Consider the following 15853-nt stretch of genomic DNA (forward strand, 5'->3'; position numbering starts at 1 on the left):
ATGAAGAAGAAGATGAAGAAGAAGAAGAAGAAGAAGAAGAAGATGAAGGAGATGAAGAAGAAGAAGATGAAGAAGATGAAGACGATGAAGAAGATGAAGGAGATGAAGAAGAAGAAGATGAAGAAGAAGAAGATGAAGAAGAAGAAGATGAAGATGAAGAAGATGAAGAAGATGAAGAAGAAGATGAAGAAGATGAAGAAGATGAAGAAGAAGAAAAAGAAGATGAAGAAGAAGATGAAGAAGAAGATGATGATGAAGAAGATGAAGAAGATGAAGAAGAAGAAGATGAAGAAGAAGAAGAAGACAATATAGAAGAAGAAGAAGAAGATATAGAAGAAGATATAGAAGAAGAAGATATAGAAGAAGAAGATATAGAAGAAGAAGATATAGAAGAAGAAGAAGAAGATATAGAAGATAAAAAAGAAGAAGAAGAAGAAGAAGAAGTATATACAGTACTGAACAAAATTCTGGACACAACTTCTCTTTCCACCTTTTTTTTTAAAGGAACATCCCCACATAATCACTTGCTGTTGTTACTTGGAAAAAAAGATGTTTCTTGCATCATTCACCCTCAAAACAAGTGTTAGAAGCTATTTAAGGCCAATTCGAATAGTCAGCTCGAATAATGAGCTCAAATACCGACTCGAATAGTGAGCTCGAAGTCCGAGGTCGAATCGAATAGTAAAAAATATTCGACTCGAATATTCGACTGAATTCAAATAATTTACTATTCGAATTCGACCAAACTCGAATAATAAAAAGGGGTATCCGAGCACCACTAATCAGAAGTGCATTATCTACACCAGATACTCCAGGCACATTACCCTGCAATAACACAAGGTGTGAGACCTGCCCTTATATCTTGAGCACAAGCCAAATACAAATACCAAACTCACAGAAATATCATCAAATACAAGACCAATTTTCCTGCGAGTCATCCAATGTTGTATACATGATACGCTGCATGAAATGCCCCTCAAGAGGAATCTATATAGGAGAAACAGGACAAAAACTGCGCACAAGAATGAACCATCACCGCTTTAAAATTAATGAGGGTAAAATGGACACACCAGTGGGCCAACACTTCTGTGAACCAGGACACAGGATGCAAGATCTAAAAGTACTTGTTCTTAAGGGTAACTTCAAAAATGATCAATCAAGAAAAGTTTCTGAGTACAAATTTATGAAAATGTTCAAGACATTAACAGAAGGTTTAAATTGTGGAACAGGATTCATGACACCTTATGTAACATGATTGATTTGGCTTCATGATCTTCAGAAATTACATTACAGAAATTCTACAAACAATTACAACACCATTTAATCCAAAACAAGAAAAAGAAACTCGACAGCCTTAGACTGAAAGCTGAAAACATCATTCTAGATAACAATACAAGTGTACCCCGTTCAGAACCTAAAACTGCCAATCTTTTACCTGTGGTTAACTTGTCCAGCTATAACCCAAGCAAGACTGAATTAGCTGTTCTATCTAAAGGACTCACTTTTTGCCCCACCAAAAGATTTGATGAAATAGAATTTTGTAGTGACATGGAAGAATTTTTTCGGAGGATAAGGCTAAAGGAGTTTTTTCACAACAGACCTAATTATTCATCATTCGAAGATACTGAACCTGCGAATAGCAAAAACAAAAAGAGCAGTACCTGGACACCAAAATTAGGGCGGAACAAGAAATTAGAAGAGTATATTGACAACTTCAGAAAAAGAATCAAATTAGAGATACTGGACAAACAAAAACAGACACTCTACAACCTCAATACTCAAGAAAGGAAAGCAATACTGAGCCTTAAAAGCAATGACAACATAGTAATTAAACCAGCTGACAAAGGAGGAGCTGTAGTGATTTTGGATAAATCCAGCTATATTCAAGAAGCAAACAGACAGCTCTCCAACAACACCTACTACAAAAGACTAGAAACAAACCCCACGCTACAATACTCAAGGGAATTGAAGAATATGCTTAATGATCTTTCCTCAAAATCATCTAACATACTTACATTAATACCAGCTAATCCTAAAATAGGCACCTTCTACATCTTACCAAAAATACACAAAGAAGGAAATCCAGGTCGTCCTATCATCTCTGGTTTGGGGACACTAACAGAAAAGATATCTGGTTGGGTAGAAAACATTCTTAAACCCATGGTAAGGAATACAGCCAGCTACATCCAAGACACCACTGACCTTCTTAACAAATTGACTGCCATGGGTCCGATCCCAGAGGGTGCTATCCTGGCTACAATGGATGTTGAATCCCTTTATACCAACATTCCACACGAGGACGGTATTGCAGCTTGCCAACATTTCCTTCAGCTAAATGATCTACCAACAGAGCCCACACTACAACTTATCAGGTATATACTAACTCACAACTATTTTTCATTTGGGAATGATATGTATCTACAGACAATGGGCAGTGCTATGGGAAGTAGGATGTCGCCACAGTATGCAAATTTGTTTATGGCCAGATTGGAGGAAAACTTCCTTTCAACTTGTGAAATTAAACCATGGGCTTACTTCAGATTTATAGACGATATCCTATTAATCTGGACAGCATCACAGGAAGAATTAATCAGATTCCACAAAAACTTCTCAGAGTACCACAAGAACATCAAGTTAACGCTCAGCTTTTCAACCTCCCATGTCAGTTTCCTGGATACCACAATTTATATACAAGATAGAATTTTACAAACATCCATATACCGTAAACCAACTGACCGGCATATTTACCTAAAATGGAAGAGTTTCCACCCGGAACACACCAAAAAATCTATTGTTTACAGCCAGGCTCTGAGGTATAACCGAATATGTTCTAATTCAGAGGACAGAGACAGACAACTTATGTCACTACGTAAAATATTCATAGATCAGGGATATCATCCACAAATCGTTGATGATCAAATACACAGAGCAACTTTAAAATCAAGAGAGGAACTGTTGAAGTACACCCCAAAGACTGAAAACAACAGAATCCCAATTGTGGTAACCTACAACCCAAAATTAAAGACACTGAGGAAGATATCAAAAGCCCTACAACCAATACTCCATAAAGACAAACGCCTAAAGGATGTTTTTCCGGATTTACCACTGCTTGCTTTCAGACAACCTCCCAATTTGAGACAAATGATTATCAGAAGTGCATTATCTACACCAGATACTCCAGGCACATTACCCTGCAATAACACAAGGTGTGAGACCTGCCCTTATATCTTGAACACAAGCCAAATACAAATACCAAACTCACAGAAATATCATCAAATACAAGACCAATTTTCCTGCGAGTCATCCAATGTTGTATACATGATACGCTGCATGAAATGCCCCTCAAGAGGAATCTATATAGGAGAAACAGGACAAAAACTGCGCACAAGAATGAACCATCACCGCTTTAAAATTAATGAGGGTAAAATGGACACACCAGTGGGCCAACACTTCTGTGAACCAGGACACAGCATGCAAGATCTAAAAGTACTTGTTCTTAAGGGTAACTTCAAAAATGATCAATCAAGAAAAGTTTCTGAGTACAAATTTATGAAAATGTTCAAGACATTAACAGAAGGTTTAAATTGTGGAACAGGATTCATGACACCTTATGTAACATGATTGATTTGGCTTCATGATCTTCAGAAACCTGCTGGATTTCATGTATGGTTGCACTAACTCACTGGCTCCAGCCTGCTGATCACCTGACACCTAACGGATAAACAGTAACCAACACAACTGTCATCTTTGTGTTTACCATTTATCTGCATCAGTGTTTTACTTAAGCTTACATCTGGAAATATGCCTGAAGAAGGGGACTAGATCCCAGAAAGCTTGCATCATTTAACTCTATTAGTTAGCCATTAAAAGGTATTATTTCTTACAAAACGTTGTTTTTTTTCTACCTATTTAATTTGTTTAGCTAACACGGTACAGAAACTTTTTTGCTACAAAATAAGAAGGAAACAGAAAATATTAAAAGCCTGATGGAACTTCACGTGATTTTGTTTACCTGTATTCTGCTTACTATTTCAAAATAATGCAACAAATAGTTTTGTTAACACACACACACACACACACACACACACACACACACACACACACACACACACACACACACACACACACACACACACACACACACACACACACACACACACACACATATACACACACACACACACACACTAAAATTTGGTTCAAAGTGCACAGGAAATAGCAGTAGTAAGATTACTTCTTAATGCATAGTCGATAGTAAAACAAGCTTGTTTCAGATGTGGGATTCAGACACAACTATAGCAAAAGAGTTCAGCAAGAATTATAGGCAACTGATATAATTTGAAATAAAATAAGTATGCCAGCCATCATATACTTCTTACTTCTGGTGTAATTTAAAGAAGAACCGTAACCAAGAATTGAACTTCATCCCAATCAGTAGCTGATACCCCCTTTCCCATTAGAAATATTTTCCTTTTCTCAAACAGATCATCGAGGGGGGGGGGTCTGTATGACTAATATTGTGGTGAAACCCCTCCCACAGTGTGATGCCAGGACCATGGTCCTGACAGTTTCCTGTCTGTGAACCTTATTGCATGTTGTGAAATAACTGTTTACAGTTGTTTCCAACTGCCAAAAAAAGCAAGCAGCATCTCCTTCACTGACATTCACCGACATTCACCTGCCAGCAGTAAAAATGTCACCATGTGATAAATGTCAGAATGTAAATCAGGGAGAAGAAAATGTTACAATGGGCAAACACTGACTAAATCATTTATACATACATATTGTAAAAATGAAGCACTTTTTATTACATTATTTTCACTGGAGTTCCTCTCTAAGCTAATGTTTTCAGGCATATTGCTGGGTGATTTGTGTTGATTTTGCTGTATTTACTTTAGCACCACACTCCCTCAATAATAGTTTCTCTTTAGCTTTTTTTTTTAATGTTACTATAATTTTTTTTGTGTTTGTTACATTTGTACTATCTGTCAAATTATTTCAGGGATAGTAAGTGAGAGGAATATGGAGGCTGCCATCGCAGTCTCAGATAAACAATGCTAGTTGCCTGACTTTTTTTCCTAATGTCTCTGTGATACTTTTAATCACTAGCCCAGAATAAGTTTGCAGATGTCTTGACTCTGGTCTGACTTTACTGGCTGCAGGCTTGTTTCAGGTATGTGACTGAAAAGCAACTAATGCCAAACGTTTAGCATTACAGCAAGGCAACTACTGCATTTTTTCAGAATATAAGACACTTTTTTTCCCCAAAACTGGGGGGGAAAGGAAGGGGTAAAAAGTGGGTATGTCTTATATTCTAAAGGTATGGTATTTTGTCCCCCATGATATACTTACCGGATTCTGCCACCGCGATTCTCTTCTCCTCCATCTGACTGCGGTAATCTGAGGGTCCCAGCCATCACCTGGGGGTCCCAGGCATTATCCAAGGGTCCCAACTGTCATCCAAGGGTCCCAGCCATCATCTGAGGGTTCCAGCCATCATCCGAGGTTCCAAGCCACCATCCAGGATCAAGATCTTCATTGTACCAGCCTCTGGCTCCTCTTCGCTGCAGACTCCATATGCAGACTGCAGCCTTGCAGTGTACACGTGTTGCCGATCTGCTGACATGCTCCATAGTTACGGCATCCTCTTGCTGGTTACAGTGCCCCCTACTGTGTGATAAGTGGTGCATGTGCACCTGACATCATGCGTGACCCCGGCACACATGTGCTGCTTGTCACACTGTAGGGGGCACTGTAACCAGGAAGAGGATGCAATTACTATAGAGGATGTTGGCAGATCGGCATCATGTGTTCAAGGCTGCAGTGTGCATACGAGACTGCATTGAAGTGGAGTCGGTGGCTGGGACACTCAAGAATGTGATCCTGGATGGGACCCCTGGGACCCTCGGATGACAGCTGGGACCCTTGGATGATGGCTGGTACCCTCGGAATAACGCAGTCAGACAGAGGAGGAGAGGATCGTGGTGGCAGGATCAGGTGAGATGCAGCAGGGGTTAGTTAGTCAGTGAAGTGTAGTGTAGTTTGGGTTGGTTGCAGGGGTTAGTTAGTGAAGTGTAGTGTAATGTAGTTCGAGTTGGCTGCAGGGGTTTCTTAGTAAAGTGGGGTTAGTTAGTGAAGTGTAGTGTAGTTTGGGTTGGCGTGTAGTGTAGTTTGGGTTAGTAGAAGTGAAGTGTAGTTGTTGGTGGCAGCAGAGATTAGTGAAGTATAGTGTAGTTGGTAGGGGCAGCAGTGGTAAGTGAAGTGTAGTGTAGCAGGGGGATTAGTGTAGATGGGCAGTGTAGATTAGATAGAGACAGTTTGTTGGGGGTTAAAGGTACATAAGACGCCCCTGCATTATAGATGCACCAGGTTTAGTTTATTTTTTCCCCCTGATTTTTGCTCTCTACAACTTGGTGCGTCTTATATGCTGGAGCATCTTATATTTTGAAAAATATTGTAGAATTATTTATATGGAAATGAAGATGGCAGCCTTTGTATTCCTCTCATTTCAAGTTTCCTTTAAGCAATTCCTCACACATGTAAATTTACTTGGTAAAATAAAATATGATTATTTATTCATTTTAGAAAAAATAGACCCTCCTTCAAAATCTCTTTAAGCCCAGACCCCCTGCTTATGCTGGTATTGCAAGTCAGCCAGCATGCAGCTCCACTGTGATGCTAATACAAGAGGTTGAAAGAAATATTTCCCTCTTGTCTTAAAGATTTCTTGTCTATGTCAAGGACACAAGCTTGCCCAGGGGGAGATGGAGGTAGCTACCTCCACACATCTGTCACTGAGAGGTGATTTATGGTGAAATCTGGAAGCGACCTTTAAAAAAGGGGACTTTCAGATATCCACCTCCTCCCTAAGTATTTGGAACAATTGTCTAATACGATTTCCAGTCATTTGTATCCTCTGGGGTTTTCTTAAAAACTTGATTAAATGGCCTCCAGGTTCCCTGTCTGGACCGCCACACTGTAATATTGGAAAGGAGTCCTGGGATAAGCGTTTTTTAATACCCTGTCAAGGCTTCCCATTGGTTTATTGATCCAGACCAATAAGAATCCTCAGTAAAATGTGAGGCTAAATACATGAATTAGAAAATATCCCTAGAAAATATACTAAGCACAAATAATAGTGGCCATGTCTATATTATCATCCATTATGTCTGTACAGGTATTATTAAGCTTACTTTTGGAACAGACTTGATAACGCTGTGGCGAGAGATCCTATGGCTCCATCACTTTAAGCCATATACCCAGAACAGCTATCCAGATAGGCTGCCTTGACTAGTCGACCATACTGGCTTCTTATTTATTACACATGTGTGATTCTGGCACAAGAAGGATCTGCCAGACAGTCAGACAAGAAAATTAACATGGCAGCCTCCATACCCTTCTCAGTTTAGGGCTAGTTTAATACTGTGGTTATGCTGCAACTGTTCTATTAAGTACTTGGTAAACAGAAATGGGTGCCTGTAAACACAATCTTTTCATTTTTTCATGCAAGAAGGGGCTTTTATGCTGGACACATTTCAATTGTAATCATACTATAGCACTTTTGATTCATTAAACCAAAAATCTCATGTGCACAAAATTAAAATTGACATGTTAGGACAAATTAATTTAATTTTGATTGTTTTCAAATATAAAAATATTTAGAGTTAATGTCATGATAAAGATTGCTGTAAAATATTTAAACACATTCCATTGAGCTCTGCATGTGTTTGCCTAGCATAAAAGGATAGGTTTTTTTAAAAAATATAGTGGAAATAATATTTTCAAAGTTTCTAATTTTGATAGGTGAAGTTCAGAATGTATCCATCAAAAATAGAAAATCCAATTACCATTGCATAACTTTTTTGTGTTTCTTAGATGTTTCGTCACAAGTACAAAGGCTTCTTCAGGTTAAATGAGGTAAAGGAAATGCCAGACACTCATACGAGTAGACAGTTCACTTATCCCAGGCAGCAAAATGTCACTCCTAATTGAAACTCATTATAGAGATGTCTCTTGTTCAAGTTACCAGAAGCTTTAAGGACAATACACACTTCCAGCCAGGTAAAAGAAACAAGTGACTGCTGCACAAGGAGTTTTACCAAAGGCTAGGTTATTTGTTGCCTGGAGTAAGTTAACTGTTGGTATTGAAGTACCCACGGTGATGTCTTGTGTCCCTGGCCATTGCAGTTCATGCCAAGAGATGTAGGTACTTCAGCACAGGGAGAAGATGGAGGCCCTCATGCGCACCCCATTTACAAAACCTCTCTTAGGGGAGGTTTGTTTTATATATTTAGCTTAGAAGCCCCAAGGTGCTCAGTTTCCTTTAAGTGTCCAGACTGTGCTGTCCAATCCATGTTTACAAGCTTTCCATCTTGTTCTTTTTTTCCTACAGAACTTTTGCTTTAGCTTGGACTTAAGGTAGCCATACACTGGTCGATTTACCATCAGATCCGACCAACAGATACATCCCTCTCTGATCGAATCTGATCAGAGAGGGATCGTATGGCTGCCTTTACTACAAACAGATTGTGAATCGATTTCGGCATTAAACTGATCACAATCTGTGAAGCTGCCACTGCTGCCGTCGCCCCCACCTCCGCATACATTACCTGCTCTGGCGCACTCCCGACCCGCCGGTGATCGAGCAAAATCTTCCGCACGGAGGATCTATCTGTTGGTCGGATCTGATGGCAAATCGACCAGTGTATGGCTACCTTAAGAGTATACCAGCGTGTACTGCATGGCTCTTTAGAATGCGGTGTTAGCCATTTTGGTTTAGTGTACCTCTCAATTTGTTCAAGTCACTGACCCTGGATCCAGTGAAACAGCCACAGATCATCTACTTCCTCTTTTATGTCTGATAGTTGATGTCAGACACTGAGGAGCCATACTTTTGTCTACTCAATTGCGTACAGAAATCGAATGTATTGTACCGAAGATGTCAGATCTTGATTCATCAGTCCATAACACCTTCTTGCAGTCTTCAGTAGTCCATTTGCAATGTCTCATGGTCCAGGAAGTCTCCCTCAGATGCCATAATTCAATCTTGACCATATATGCAGAGAGAAAGTGTCTTAATGGACCCGTTTATGGAAACAATTGATATTTACCTTCCGATTACTTAAGATCATGCAAATCTGATCAAATTATCGCATCTGAGGAAAATATTGTACCATTGGGCAACTTTAAACTAGGTAATTGAGATAATTTAATAATCAGAGGTGGAATGTGTCTAAAGTGAAAAAAAGTTGGCAGTTTTTTTTTTACCTGGGGCTTCTTCTAGCCCCCTAAAGTCCTTCTGTGCCCTTGCCCTCATTCTGTGCTCCTCCTTTCAGCTGCATCGCCTCTCTGAAAATTGTCTGACTCAGCCAGGAGCCTCCTTAATCAAGTTCCCATGGAAGGGAGCATTCTGTGCATGCACAATAGCAATTTTTACATATGTGACCAATCAGGAGGCACATATTCAGCTGTCAGAAGCGTGCTGCAGCTGAACTGGCACTGTACCTCACAAAGCAGTCAGTCATAGAGGAGCGTGGAATGACGATGAAGCCACATAAGGACTTCAGGGTGCTGGAAGAAGCACCAGGTAAGTTAAACTGCTAACTTTTTTTACACTTTAGTTTCCCTTTAAGACAGAGCTCCACAACCCTGTCCTCAAAGGCCCACCAACAGTGCATGTTTTGCAGAAAAGCACAAACATGCACTGGTGGGGTAATTAGTGTCTCAGCAGAGCTGATTACCTACCTGTGTGGATTTCCACAAAACATGTACTGTTGGTGGGCCTTGAGGACAGCGTTGGGAACACTGTTTTAAGACACTAGAAGCAAGTGTAAGCAAATACACTGCACTTTACACAGTATATAGTGTTGTTGCTAACTGTCCCAGTGTATAGTCTTGTTACTAAGCGTCGTGTGTTGATAATGGTCTAGGGCCATTTTATTAATTTATTTATTTTTATGGAAAGCCAATTAACTTATCTCTATGTTTTGGGGTTGAGGGAGGAAACCGGAGAGCTAAGAGCAAACCTGCACAGACATGGGGAGAACTTACAAACTCTTTTCATATAGTGCCCTAGCTGTGATTCGAACCGGGGTCTGCACTGTGCCACCATGCTGATATAATAAATTGTCAAAATTTTATTGGCGAAATAGAGAATGCCTTTTGCAGAAGTTCTGCTTCGTCAGGTATAGTGCCAGTTGACTAACCTTGAACAGCATGAGTGCTCCTTTTTAATGTTTCAATTATTTTAACCCCTTCCTGGGTGCCTTCTACCCCTTATAATATCACAACAAGCTTCCTGGTCCTGTTTTATTAGACCAGACTTTCCCGACATCTACTGTCAGCATCATTTTGTAGCAGGTGAAAACAGACACTCATGTTTCTTTTTTTAGATTCATGTTTCACAAACCTTAGCTTGAAATAGCGCTAAATAATAATGAATTGCTAACTTTATGCACAGAGGACTTTGATTTGCACAGTTAATTCTGCTAAAGCCTTGCAGGAAATCTGTTAATATCAACAACTAAGCAGAAAGAATGCATAATTAAAATAACAGCAACTGAATTAATCAACTAATCAAAATTTTTATTTTTTGTACTTTTCCCCCTAAAGAAAACGACTGCACTGTCACAAGGAAAGACAGCAAAATTATAGGTTTCTCGCTTTTTTTTTTACCAATCTTTTATGTGTGTGTGTGCAATTGCGATATCAGACAAACATTATTCTACAGTGGACAGGAACAGCATTCACTTAAATGATTTCAGACACAAATGAGAATTACGGCAGTAACAGCTTTGTTCAAGTTCAATTCTTCTTTCTCTATTTAAGGTCAAAGCATGAACTAGGGGTGATGAGTTTACAGCAGACAAACTGACAAGTAAATTCAACTCTTTAACAAGCAAATTACAAAAACACACATCTTGCAGAGTGTAGCCCGTGCAGATTTGGCAAATTCAAGTGTACAATAAACAGTATCTGTCAACAGGGTATGACAGTTATTTAATAAAAGGGAAGAGTTATAACTAGATGATGTAGCAGAGAAGACTCCAACAGAACATAAAAAAGTGGTTTGAAGATCGACCCTGCCAATGACTATTCTTCCCAGTGATCATGGCATGAATATGTACACTCGCTTCAGCATAGCGTTTATGCTCTTTGCAATGGTTTCATCTTACCTTACTTAGACTGTCTGGAAAATGCAGTCCAGCTGATCTATTACTGCAGTGAGCAGGGGTGAAACTATATCTTGCTGGGGTCTCTCTCCACCCTCACAAACCTATTAGATACTTCACCTGCTTCCGGTGGCAGGACAGGTCCTTTTCACTCTTCTCTCCTCTCTTTGGTGCAGCCTGTACTGTAGCTCCTGCCTCTGAATGCCATGTGACAGACATTGGGAGATGCAATTTGATAGGCTTCATGGTTCTTGGCTACACTGAAGAGAAGTGGACCTGTCCTGCAACCCAAAGCAGGTAAAGCATGACACACACTCTGCTGCTGCTTTGCATGTAAGTGCAGGAGCCCCAGCTCCCCTTCCCCCCAAAATATTAGGGGTCACAGGGGTTACATGCCCTAGCCCCAAGATTAGCTTGCCTGATATGTCTGCAGACATTTGGGTACACTGTAGTTATGCATCAGATTATCCTTATCTCATGTCTGTGAACAGTCTTAAGGTACATACACATGTCTGATATTTCTGAACGACTGGTCATTCAAACCGGTCATTTGAACGACAGTTTGGCGTGTGTACGAACGATCGTTAGACTGATAGCAGCAGTTTTGACTGATCCACTTGGCAGATCCATGGACTAACTGTCGTTCAAACGACAGTTAGGTCTGTACTTGTTTGAAAGTCTTTTAGTGTCAACCTAATAGACTTTCAAACAATAAGGCGTTTGACTCATTGTTTGAAAGTCTATTAGGTTGACACTAAAAGACTTTCAAACAACAAGTCCTTTGATCAGTCTTTTGATCTAGTCCATTGTTCTATCAAGTCCAGATAGATGGGTGGATAGATAATTTCCAACAGATCCAATCAGATTTCTGATCTTTCTGATTGATTTTCTGATCACTTCTATGCAAAACGATCAGAAAAAACGGATCGGAAATCAGATCGGACCTGTCGGAATACATCTATTTGACCCAACTATCTGACCGGAAATTGCATGGTGCGTACCAGGCTTTAAGGAGGCCATGCAATACAAATGTTTTAACAGATTAGACATTACATTAAATCTAAACATCAAATCTAATGGACATCTATTTTAAAAAATAAGAACACGTAAATTGATGTTTGGTTGGTTTGTTGATTGAACATTGATCCAACATGTCACTTCCTTATCTTTTTGCAAGCTTTAGAAGTGTTTGGGAAGGGAGTGCAGGTAACAGCAGCACACTATCAAGGTTCCTTTTGCTTTGTACTGTATTGTTCAGTACCTTATCAATAAAATGCCTTGTAAGCCACCAACAAGCAAGAAAATAATGTTGACAGTACCTTTTCACCTATTTGTTTTGGTACTTTTTCAATTGTAGAGTGCTGGCATAGCAGAAAAGTAATCTATAGTAAATTTTAATCTTGGCTAAACACACATGTATTTTAAATTTACAGTTTTACACGATAGTGATCCTTTAAACTAGATTTCTGCTACAGTCTAATATCTAATTGTGCAAGGTAATTGATCAATATAATTTATTTAATTTGTCACATCTTGTATAGCGTATGATCACCTTTATAGTTGTATTTACTGTAAGTAAGTCTTCAGAGATTCCTGTGCCTACATATTGGCATACTATGGCTAAATATTCCCAAGTCTCTTAGAAGGTTCATGTTTTCAGAATGGAGATATGATTTTGCCCTTTGAAAAAAAAATGTTCTCCTGGAAAATGTGCTTTAAACAGTTGATTGGTGATTAGTCAATCATCTTTGTGCAGAGATTGGCCAAAGTAAGAATTCAGAGTCATTGCTGAATCCTTGTATTTGTAATTTGTAAGAGTTTTACATCTTGTTTTTTTTTTCTTCAGAAAACTGAGCTGGAAATATTTGGAATTAGCTTAAGATTTGTAAAAGCTTTAGGTATACGAGTGCAGTTTCAGTATGTGAACTGAAGCATAAGGAACATAGTTCTATGCTTTACTTAGTTAATAGTCCTATGTGTACTGTTAGAAAGGGATATTACAGTGGATCATTGTGCAATTAAACATTCCTTGTGAATTGTTCTAATTTTATCAACGGCTCCACTTTTTTGTAAAGTGCAAAGTAATCCCTAATCAAGGCAATTTTGAAAAAAAAATTAGAATTCACAAATTATGATGCTGGTGTAAAACTATAAAGTAATGGATCCAGCAAGGCTTAGGCCTTGTTTACACTATACGCGTTGCCGTGAGAATTTCAGCAATGCATATGGTGTGTGACACGCAAGAGCATCAGCAGTGCATACGCTGCACTGTCTTGGCATTCAGCCTTTATGCGCTGTGCAGCAGTGTGATGTGATATCGCAATGCTGCATGCATTTTTGCCAAAACGCGCTCTGACCTATTCACTGTAGTGAATGGGATCAGCAGCGCAATGCACGGCAATGCAGATGGCGTGCGATTATGGGAGTTGCATTCCGAAAACACGACCATCTGCGTGTCTTGTGAATGAGGCCTTAATCTGCTTCGCTCAACAGTAAAACTACACTTCATTTTAATGCTTATAGGACAATATTGGTAGTAAGACGATGTAGTTTGATAGTAAGACATGTACCTGCCACATAGCATAATATCCTCATCCCATTTTAGTGACTCTGAGTCAATAAATGTTAGCATCTTTCTAGGGCAGTGAAGGCAGGTTTGTGGATTTATAGCTGTAGGCTGTAATAGAGCTGGTGATCAATAAGCTCCAACCAAACTCTATATAGTCATCTCCAGCTGGAAAAGTATGCTGTTCCAAGGTATCATTGATTTGTGTTCTTAAAATTGCTGAGTCACTTAATATGTACAAGCACAGCCAGGCTGTTAAAACTGAATTTAGATTCTTCTCTTGTTTCTCTAATATGCTATGCTTCCCATAACACATTTTATTTCATTGCAGATACCAGCAGGGTGTGAATTTTTATTGTAGGATGTTAAGACTGTCTATTAATTTCTGTTATTTCCTATTTCATGCTACGTTTGTATAAAAATTGGTCTAATCTGCAGTTTTATATTGTTGTAAACAAATTGACAGTCATCAGCTGTATGTGTTAATTTGTTGGTTGATATGACTGTATGGATTTGCATTATTGATCACAACATTATGCATGCAGCAAAGGGCTGTAGAGCAGGGGTCTCAAACTCAATTTACCTGGGGGCCGCAGGAGGCAAAGTCAGGATGAGGCTGGGTCGCATAAGGGATTTTACAATCGCGGCGCATCGCCGCCTATTCCCGCCCCTCTCACTCTTCCTTCACAGAGAGGGGCAGGGAGAGGCGGCGATCCACGCGGCGATTGACGTCAGGAGGGGCAGAGATGAAGCTGAAAGCTCTGCCCCTTCCAGGAAATGCCGGCGGATTGCCCCCCGGGCGATTTGGGAGCTCTGCAGCCCTCGTTTAGCGGCGGGGATTCGGCGGATTACTTGGGAGCACTGAAGCGAACAGTAAGGAAGCTTTTGCCGGCGAGGGCCACAAAATATTGTATCGAGGGCCGCAAATGGCCCGCAGGCTGCAAATTTGAGACCCCTGCTGTAGAGGGTGCGGAACTGGTACTGACATAAAGTGGAACTCTGCACTAACTGCCCAGGACCTGAGGATCCCAGACCTTTAGGACTACTACAGCCATTGCTATGGAGGTTCCATGTTAGTACACTCTAAGCATAAAACAAGATTGAGTGATGTGTGTGTGTTTTGTTTGATTTTTGACAAACAAAAACACTTTAATGATTAGCTTTTGTCAGTCGCTTCCTTTGGCAAATCACTGATACTCAGTAATGGATTGCGTTACATAGATTTCCAAATGAATAAAACAAAATGTATTCACTACTCTGAGAATATATTGCATGTGTAAAGAGTTGTAAAGGATCAGGAATTTGTAACACAAGAAAATTCAGATGTAAAAAGGCAGTTCTATCATGTAAGCTGAGAATGTAGTACTAGTATTAGTAGTCCTGAAATACTGAATGTAGTAGTTGGTGCGGAGGGGTTGGAATAAATCAAGACATTGATAAGTGAGAAGTAAAAAAATATAAGATAAATCAAGAAATGATTGACACTCACCATGTAATCCGTTCATGTTGTTTGTTTCACCGTGAACCTGCAGGACATCATCTTTACTTCTAGTAGGCATGAAAAAATGGACAGCTTTAACTGCTCTTGTCTATAAACACACCCACTAACAATGTGATAAGCTAAAAGATATATATATATATATATATATATATATATATATTGCGGCTGTCCTGATGATCCTCTGCCTCTAATACTTTAAGCTGTAGACCCTGAACAAGCATGCAGATCAAATGTCTATGACAAATCGTAAAAAATATTAGCTGCATGCTTGTTTCAGGTTTGTGATTTAGACACTACTGAACAGAAAGATTGACAAGACTGCCAGGCATCTGGCATTGTTTAAATGGAAATAAATATGACAGCTTCCATAGGTCTCACACCTTATGTTTCTTTTAAGGACATCATAAAAGATGATAAATATTTCTAGCAGTAAAAGCACTTTTTAACTGTTTTCTAACTTTGTTTATAGAAAATTTGTGATGTAAATGTTTCCCTCTATAATGAGAGGAGAAATTGGACCCATTGTACGCTTCAGATTCTTCCCCTTCCACCGCCATACGGAGATATCTGTCATCTTTACCCAACTTTGCCTCTATACTACCAATCAACTTAATA

At 39.4% G+C, this 15853-nt stretch overlaps 1 protein-coding gene across 1 annotated transcript in view; it reads left to right on the forward strand.

The window, feature by feature from the left end:
- GALNT17 (polypeptide N-acetylgalactosaminyltransferase 17) overlaps nucleotides 1–15853 on the forward strand; it is a 471180-nt gene that overhangs the window by 150464 nt on the left and 304863 nt on the right. The window lies entirely within an intron of this gene.

This window comes from Hyperolius riggenbachi, chromosome 2 (genome assembly GCF_040937935.1).
Source record: "Hyperolius riggenbachi isolate aHypRig1 chromosome 2, aHypRig1.pri, whole genome shotgun sequence".
Classification (NCBI taxonomy): Eukaryota; Metazoa; Chordata; class Amphibia; order Anura; family Hyperoliidae; genus Hyperolius; species Hyperolius riggenbachi.